Source organism: Microcaecilia unicolor, chromosome 5 (genome assembly GCF_901765095.1).
Source record: "Microcaecilia unicolor chromosome 5, aMicUni1.1, whole genome shotgun sequence".
NCBI lineage: Eukaryota > Metazoa > Chordata > Amphibia > Gymnophiona > Siphonopidae > Microcaecilia > Microcaecilia unicolor.
The window spans coordinates 294,504,173-294,513,259 of record NC_044035.1 but is presented as its reverse complement, the minus strand read 5'-3'; positions in this window follow the sequence as shown (position 1 = coordinate 294,513,259).

Here is a 9,087-nt window from a genome sequence, read left to right as displayed (position 1 = left end):
AGGGCTTTCTTTATGGCAATGAAGGATTGTTGAGCAGTAGGTCCCCATTCAAATGGTTCCTTTTCACCCCCCTTTGTGGCTTGGTAAAGGGGTTTCGCCATCAATGCAAAATTTGGAATCCAAATTCTGCAGAATCCGGCTGCTCCCAGAAATTCCCTAACTTCTCTTCTGGACTTGGGTTGGGGAATTGCAGCTACCGCTTGCTTCCTACTAGCATCCAGTCTCCGACTTCCCTGGGAAATGCAAAAGCCCAGATACTTCACTTCTGACTGACAAAGTTGGGCCTTTGAGCGTGAGACCTTATAGCCTGCATCCAAGAGTAGCTCCAGCAATTCTCTAGTAGCCTCAAAACACTCTTCCTGAGTCACTGCTGCAATTAGGAGGTCATCTACATACTGGAGTAAAACTCGCCTGGAAGGCTCAGATTTAAAAGTCTTAAGGTCTTGCCCTAGGGCTGTCCCAAAAATAGTGGGGGAATTCTTGAACCCCTGTGGCAGGCGGGTCCATGTATACTGAAGCTTCCTTCCTGTTACTGGGTTTTCCCATTGAAAAGCGAAAAGCAGTTGACTAGCGGGGGCCACCCGAATACAAAAGAAGGCATCTTTTAGGTCTAGTGTTGTGAAATGGGTAGCTCCAGAAGGTATCAATCCTAACAGGACATATGGATTAGGCACTACAGGGTGTAATGAAATAGTGGATTTGTTAACCACTCGTAAGTCTTGGACTGGCCGGTAGTCCTCAGTCCCTGGCTTCTGAACTGGCAATAGTGGCGTATTCCATGGAGACTGGCAAGGTCGAATAATTCCATGGGATAACAGACGATTCAAATGTGCTTGAATCCCTTCCAGAGCCTTTCTGGGAATTGGGTATTGGCGAAGATGGATTGGCCGGGCACTTGGAAGTAAGTCTACATGTACAGGAGGAATATTTCGGGCCAACCCTGGGGGATTATCTTCTGCCCATACCCCACTGACCTGAAAGCTGTCTGCCAGGGGTAGGTCAACTTGGCTATGCGACTGATGCAGCCGCCATTCTTCTTCAAGAGGGCAACAGAAACTCAGTATACCCTTAGGGCTGGATGTTGGGGGCCGAAAGGAGACTGAAGTCTGGCCATCAGAGTCAAAAGAAATTTGGGCCCTAAGCTTGGACAGCAGGTCTCGACCTAACAAAGGGATTGGACAGTCTGGCATATACAGGAATTCATGAGTGACTATGTGTGAGCCTAATTGGCATCTACGGGTTGTCAGGAAGGGCCTCCGGTTCTGCACCCCCGTGGCACCCACCACTCGGACAGTTTTTCCAGACACAGGCGCTAATCGCTCCGTCACAACAGAATGTTCAGCTCCTGTATCAATCATGAATGGAATTGAGCGGCTCCCTATAGTTAGCTTGACCATAGGTTCCTGGGAGCCCAGTTTGTAGGAACCCGGTCTGTCCTATTCGTCCCATTCTGCCATCTCGGCTATCCCGATGATGTCAGATTCAGGAGGCTCATATCTTCCCTCTCGAACTCGGCCTCGGCTTCCTCGACCTCCTGGTCCCCTTCTCAGTCCCTGGCGCCTCTGGGGGCATTCATCTTTCCAGTGCCCTCTTTCCTTACAATAGGCACACTGATCCCTCTCCAATCTTGGTCTGGGATTCTCCCCCCTTGGCCGGGATTGATTGAAGGAATCTCGGGGCCTGGCTGGTGGTCCAGGGTCCCACTTTGGCTTCCCATTAGCTAGAGGTCGACCTCGGTTAAGGGTGGAATTAGTAATGGCTGCCACTAAAAGGTCGGCCTTCTTCTGCATCTTCCGGTCAGCCTCTCGGCGCACCTCCTGATCTCTATTAATGAAAACCTTGGTTGCAATCTCAATTAGCTGGGTGGTATTCATCCCTGCGAATCCCTCCTGATGCTGCAACTTCTTCCGGATATCTGGCATACTCTGGGCCACCAATGCGCTATTCACCATTCTCTGGTTTTCTTGGGCTTCAGGGTCAAATGGGGTGTATGTTCTGTAGGCTTCAATTAGTCGCTCTAGAAAGGCCCCAGGGGATTCAGTTGCCCCTTGGAGAATTTCAGAGACCTTTGCCAGATTAATGGGCCTCTTTATGCCTTTCCTCATACCTTCCAGTAAGTCCCGGCAATAGCCAGACAACAGTTCATAGTGCTGCCCATCATTTGGATCCCAATCTGGAGCTGCGCGAGGAAACCGAGCTCTAACCCATCCCTCTGGGTCCTGTGTCCCCCCGGGGACACGCTCTCGCGTGATGGCCTCAGCATTTTGCAAAATCTTCCGCCTCTCCTCAGTTGTGAAGAGGGTCAGGAGAAGTTGTTGACAATCAGTCCAGGTTGGGTTATGGGTGGCCATAATGCTAGCCACTAGGTCCACCACTGCCTGAGGCTTTTCAGTATAAGAGGGGTAATGCGTCTTCCAATTCAGGAGATCGGTGGTTGTGAAGGGTACATACTGGTAGGCCTGTGCCTGTATAACCTGACCCTCATTATTAGGATCCGGTCGAGTGATGGTTACCTGTCGGAGTGGCAGAACTCTCGAGGAGGTGGGAATGGAACCTGAGGTAGAGCTAGGAGCTACCCTCCTATCATGCTCAAAGGTGATTGCAGCAGGTCTAACCCATTCAGTGGAGGTGTGTTGAACCCCTGAGGGATGGGGAGGGGTACTCATAGACTGAGAGGTGGTCACAGGTGAGTCAGTCCATTGAAAGGGATGCTGGGCCCCTGATGAGTGGGTAGGGGTATTAGAAGGAGAGGCTGGGCTGTCAGGAGTTGAGGAGTCAGGGAGTGGAACCCAAAGCGGGTCTTCAGAGGTTAACAGGAGAGGATGTGGCAGAGGAGAGTAGAGACTGGGTGAAAAGTCCAACCTAGGGTGTGGCAGGTTTGGCACAGGAGGGGAAGAACTATCCGGAGAAGCCTGTGCTGGAGAGGCTTGAGCTGGGCGGCGTGGATCTCTAGGGGCGGCACGGAACCCCAACAATGGGCCATAAGGTGGTGGCTCAAGATCTGGGGGGTCATCAGAGAGTATGGGTTTCTCGGACAGGGTAGGGGCGGAAGCCACCGATTGGGTAGTAGGCTTCCTAGGGCTCTTTCCCTCTTCTAGTTTAGATTTTCTAATCTTTCTTTGAACACGGCCTAACATAAATTTTACTGGGGATCCCATATAAGTTTTCAACCACGAGGGAGGGTCAGTCACAAGGCTGTCCCAGGAATCTATATAAGGGAGTTGTTCAGAATATTCTGGTTCTCCTACAACTATACTGTAGACCTTCCGGATTACTTCAATATCTAAGCTGCCACTAGGGGGCCACCCCACTCCCATAGATGGCCACTCAACTTCACACAAGGTTCTTAGAGTACTTGAGCTTAAAGTCTGTCCATAATCATTAATTAAAAATCCTTTCTTGAAGTTCTTAAGCATACAATCTAGGGGGGTATCAATTTGTCTAGATGATGTCCCACCCATAATGCTTACAGTTACAACACACAAAAAGGGAGGGAATTTTTGAAAGTGCAGTAAGGGGTCCGCACTCTCGAAACACTAGGTAGACAGACAGCAATCGCTTCCTTCCGTTGCTGACCAATTGAACTCGCGTTAATTGGAAATGCAGCTATAAGAAGTCCGCACTCAGTTAATCATTCACGCATCACACATTCCATACAGAAAATCCCACCCAACAATTTCAGATTTCTCAGATACAGATAAGCTCAAGCGTTTTCGCTTCTAGTCCCCGCGACTAGAAGGTACTAGGGCCTTCGCTGAGAGTTGATCAGGCTCTCCTTCCTCAATTTTCTTTGAGGGGCTGGTTTACAATTTTCTAGCTAGAATTACAATACAAAATACAGAATACATACCCGGCGAATGTTCTCCAGTCAGTTGGGTGCTGGGATTAATGCAGGATGCATCCCACCGCTGCCACCAAGAATTGTTGCAGGAATGGATGCATGAATTTATGATACTTCAGGAGTCAGACAGCACACACCAGAATGAGAAAGTAATCTTCTTTATTTGCCAGCAAACAAAGCAGGACATCAGCATTAAGTCTCTTCTTCTCTTTGTGTCTTTCTCTCAGCTCTCTGTGTCTTTGTCTCAACTCTCTTCTTATGCTGTCTTCTCCTTCTTCTGTCTGTTCCTTCTGTCCTTCTCTTTCTTCTGAGCTCCTTCTGACGTAAACTGCTTCTGCTCCTACTTAAATACTGTTCTATCCAACCTAGCCTAGCCCAGCCCCCTTACTCTCCAATTGGTTAAGGAATAGATTGGTCACTTTGCCTCAACCAATCATTACTTTTGAAATATCAGTTACATAGGTTCCAGACATCCTAAACTGACCTGTGACCTGGGGCCCCTTACACCAGACATTTGGGCTCCAGTCTCTTACATGTTATTATGATTGATTTCTCATATTCCTAGTACTAACTGCTAACTAAACTCTGGCATTCATTAAAGGGGTCAAGGGCCAATCTTACTTAATAGCATACATATCAGGTTATCACTTTCAAGACCATTTCTACATTTTACCTATAATTAATCAAGGAGAAGAGAGCTGACTAGTCCTGACCTCTTCACCTATCAGCTTATACATTGAACCAGCCAGAACTATGGCTAAGTCAAACCACATGTTGATCTCCTCAACTGCAGTCTTAAACAGCAGACAAAGGATCATTTTAAAAGTAACACAGAGTTGAACAAACATCCTACATAGAAATTATAGAGAATAAAACATATTCTAAAATACACAGAATCAGTATTCCTTATAAGCAAGAACTTCTAAATTCTAATCTATTTATATCTAGGATTATTTAGAATCTAACTATTTCCTTCTAAGCATTGTTCTATTTAATCCTAAACAAACTGCCTGCTTACAAAACTATTCAGTATGCCTAATAATGTACAGATGTTAAACTAGCTTTCATCATTCACCAGGGTGAAAGAAATTCCTGTCTCTGACCTTTCTAACCCAGCCCGGCAAACGCTAGAGTTCAATATAATCTGAACCATCTGGCATACCTTCACTTGCTAGCAGAACTGAGAATTTAAACTTCAAGCTTTTAATATCATTTCTTATGTATATAATTTCTCAGAGTTAACACTTTCTTTGCCTATGGCTGCCTCAATCTAATTTACCTAATTTGGCCCTGCAGAAGTACTGGACATGCAGCAAGCAGTTGAAGGTGGAATGGCTGCAGGGAACAACAGCATATGCTGTCTTAAGTGACTGCAGTGGTTATAGGTGAGGCTGGTGTGAGAAGCTGTATTGAAAATGTAGTCTTTTTCCTTCCCCTGCCCAGACCTGTGTTCCATTGCCCTATCCTTCCTCCCCTCCCCCTCATGTCCCTCCCTTATTACTAAGCTATGTAATCCTTTCTCTCCTTCTCCTTTTATTGCTCAGGCACTTAAGCCCTGATGCTCAAAATTCTGAATAGCACCATAAAAATACAGCCGGAACAGCGCAGAAGAACAATGCCTTAATGCTCATTGCTAATGAGATTCAAATATAGGCGCGCTTATAGTGTTGAGCATTAGGGTGTTCGGTGGGAGGACTGTGCTTTGGCAAGGGAGGATTGTGCTTGGCGCATGCGCAGAAGAGTTCTGCGGTAAGCTCGGTTTCTACATGCGCCGTGAAGCACACATTGGGGTCTGTTTTCAGTGGCCTAAATATTAGTGCTTTTAATTTCATTTAGCTTGGATGCTTATATTTAGATGCAGGAAATAGACAGCAATGTGTGTTTTTATTTTTATTTATTTATTTTTTTTTAGCATGGACGTTTTAAATTTAGATGAAGGAAACAGACGCCAACGTGTGCTTTCGCTTGGGTCTACTGTTTCTCATGACCAGCGCTTAAGGGTTTACACGGGATTCCTTCTGTTTCCAAAAGCAATCAAAACCTGCAGATTTTGCAGAAAGATTCATGAGAGAAGCATGAGAATCATGGGAAATCCTCTCTTCCAACAACCTAACACCTGCTCCAACCTGGCATTATTTTTTGCAGCAGTAAGGTAGTTTTGTTTCGGGTGATCATTTCTGACCATTGGGGAGGAATACAAAATGACCTCTTTAACACGAGCTTGACTACATTAGCATGCTACTTGCGTTCTTCGTCTGTGTGCTCATTTGTTCCCACACTCCAAGCCCCTTAACATTCTGCGCAGGTAAATGTGGGCGTTAGTACAGTGCTAATGGCCTCTAGTGCCTGCGTTTACTTTTGAGTATCGGGGCCTGAATTTACTACTGGAGTTGATGGCTCTTTTCTCTCACATCTACATCTCCCTTGTCCACCCCCCCCCCCCCCCCCCATCCTTCTCCCGCTCTCTTCTGCTTCTGGCTGTTTCAGGTACTTCCATATGCACTCCTATAATTCGTCTCATATTTCTACCACCTTCCCTTCATCCCCACCCCAGGGGCGTAGCCACGGGTGGGCCCAGGCCTGCCCACTTTTGCTTGAGACCCATCCTAACTAGCCCCAGTCCAACATCCCTCGCTGCCTTTTCTCCCACGGCTCTGGGTCTAGCCATCTGGGAGTGTTGCCTGCCTCAAATTCTGCTCCTTCCCATCACTGCCTCGGTCCCTGCAGCTTACTTTTTTGGGCCGTCGCTGGCAGCACTGCGATTCACACAGGCAGCTCTCCACTCCTCTTTGCCACGTCCATCCGGCCCTCTCTGATGCACTTCCTGTTTATGCAGGCCAGATGGAAGCAGCGGGGAGAGCGGAGCTGCCTGTGTGAATCACAGCGCTGCCAGCGATGGCCCAAAAAAGAAAGCTGCAGGGACCGAGGCAGCAGCAGCGAGGAGGAGCAGAATTTGAGGCAGGCAACGTTCCTGGATGGCCGGACCTGGAGCCGTGAGACAAAAGGCATCGGGGGATGTTGGATTGGGGCAGGCTGGATTGGAGGAAGGCAGAAGTGCTGGACTTGTGGGGGAAGGACGGGGGCTGGAGGGAAGGGATAGTGCTGCTAGACTTGTGGGAGAAAGGGGATTGGAAGGAAGGGAAAGAGCTGCTGGATGTGGGAGGAATAGGAGGAGGGGATCTGAATGGAAGGGAGAGAGTTGCTGGAGGTGGGATGAAAAGGGGAAGGGGATCTGGATGGAATGGAGAGAGTTGCTGGACATGAGAGGAAGAGGAGGAAGGGGCTGGAGGGAAGGGAGAGAGCTGCTGGACATGAGAGCAAGAGGAGGAGGAGGGTACTGAATGGAAGAAAGAACTGCTGTACGTGGGAGGAACAGGAAGGGACTGGAGGAAGGAAGAGAGTTGCTGGACATGGGAGGAAGAGGAAGAAGGGACTGGAGGGAAGGGAGAGAGCTGCTAGACTGGGAGAAAGAGGAGAAGGAGACTGGATGGAAGGGAGAGAGCTGCTGGAGGAAGAGGAGGAGGGGATTTGGATGGAAGGGAGAGAGCTGCTGGATGTGGGAGCAAGAGGGTGAGGAGAACTGGAGGGAAGGGAGAGAACTGCTGGAACAGCACAAGGAGGGAGGGAAGGGAAACAGAGATACCAGACCAAGGAGGTGAAGGAAAAGGGGATCAAATACTGAACCTACATCATGAGGGAGGAAGGGGGGTGGGTGGGCAGGCAGGCAGGTAGGGAATCAAGCAACCAAACCAGATCCTGGAAAGAGGAGGGAGGGAGAGGGAAAGAAGCTAGATGGGGTAGGGTAAGAGAGGGTAGATATATATTGGCACTGGGGATGAAGAGAGGGGAGAAGCTGGACAGAGAAATATAGGGACACAGAGAAAGGGAGATACTAAACATGGAGGAAGATAAAGGTACAGAGATGGAAGAAGATGGATAGTGGGCATGGAGAGAGAGTAGAAATATCAAATGGACATGAGACCTTGGAGAGTTAAGAGAAGACAGAAAGATGTAGAAGCCAGAGCCTGGGACCAACATGACTTGAAAAATAAAATGAGCAGACAACAGGTAGAAAAAAGAATTGCATTTTTCTATTTGTGACTAGAATATATCAGATTTGAAATGTACATCCTGCCAGAGCTGGTGTTAGATATGGCTGGGGCCCAAGGCAGATATTTGGGAGGGGACCCCAAAGCTTACTAACAGGCTGAACCTTCTTTAGCTTCCAGCTGGCCTGGGGTTCTCTCTGGCTAGGGGGCCATACGCCCCCTAGTTGTACCTCCCCTAACCCTGTCTCTTGTATGTGCTGTCAGATTTTGCACAGTATAGGAGAAAATGCATCTATTTGTATTTCTCTGAGCTATGCTACATGCAAAGTCTGGCTTCTTGGGATTTGATTTAATTTGTTTATGGTTTGTGGTCACTTATTCTGTATTTGGCATTTGTGTTCTGTGTGTGACCAAAGTATTCTGTTAGCATCAATTTTCTATGTAGTATTCTATAGCACTTTGGCTTGTTCAGTTTTCTTGATAGATGTATTGATATTTTAGGGCCCAATTGTAATATTTAGGGCATATTTGGGGGAAGCATATGTGTGTGTTGGCTGACCGTGGCTCAGTGGAGGATGAAGAGTGCACCCTCTTGTATTTCCCCTAGCTCTCAATGTGGCCAGCACTGCTACTCCCATTGATGTTATTGGGAGTGGGGTAGGTGTGCAGTAGGAGTAGGGGTGTGAGCAGGGCATGGTTGAATTAGGTGGCAGGTGTTTCTCTAGTGCCCACCCATCCAACCTGTTGGCCCACCCAAAAATTGCCTTCTGCCTAGCCACTGCCCCACCCCCTCTGCCTTCTTTCTGTGCACGCCACTGAATAGACTAGCAAAAACTACTGCTGAAAGCCAGGGGCATATCTGCGTGGGGCCTCAGGGGCCTGGGCCCCCGCAGATTTTGTCCTGGACCCCCCTACCGCTGCCAACCCTCCCCCTCCGTTGTTGTCGCCTACCTTCGCTGGCGGGGGACCCCAACCCCCGCCAGCCGAGGTCCGCGTCCTCCTGCCGCTGCCGGCTGCTGTTAAAAGAATTCCGTCAGCTGGCGGGGGACCCCCAACCCCCGCCAGCCAAGCCGAGGTCCTTTCATTTCTTCTTCCAGTAAAGCTGGCGCCGAAAGTTTCTTCTGAGTCTGACGTCGCTGCACGTTGTACGTGCAGGACGTCAAACTCAGAAACAGAATGGCAATGGCAGCGGCTGGG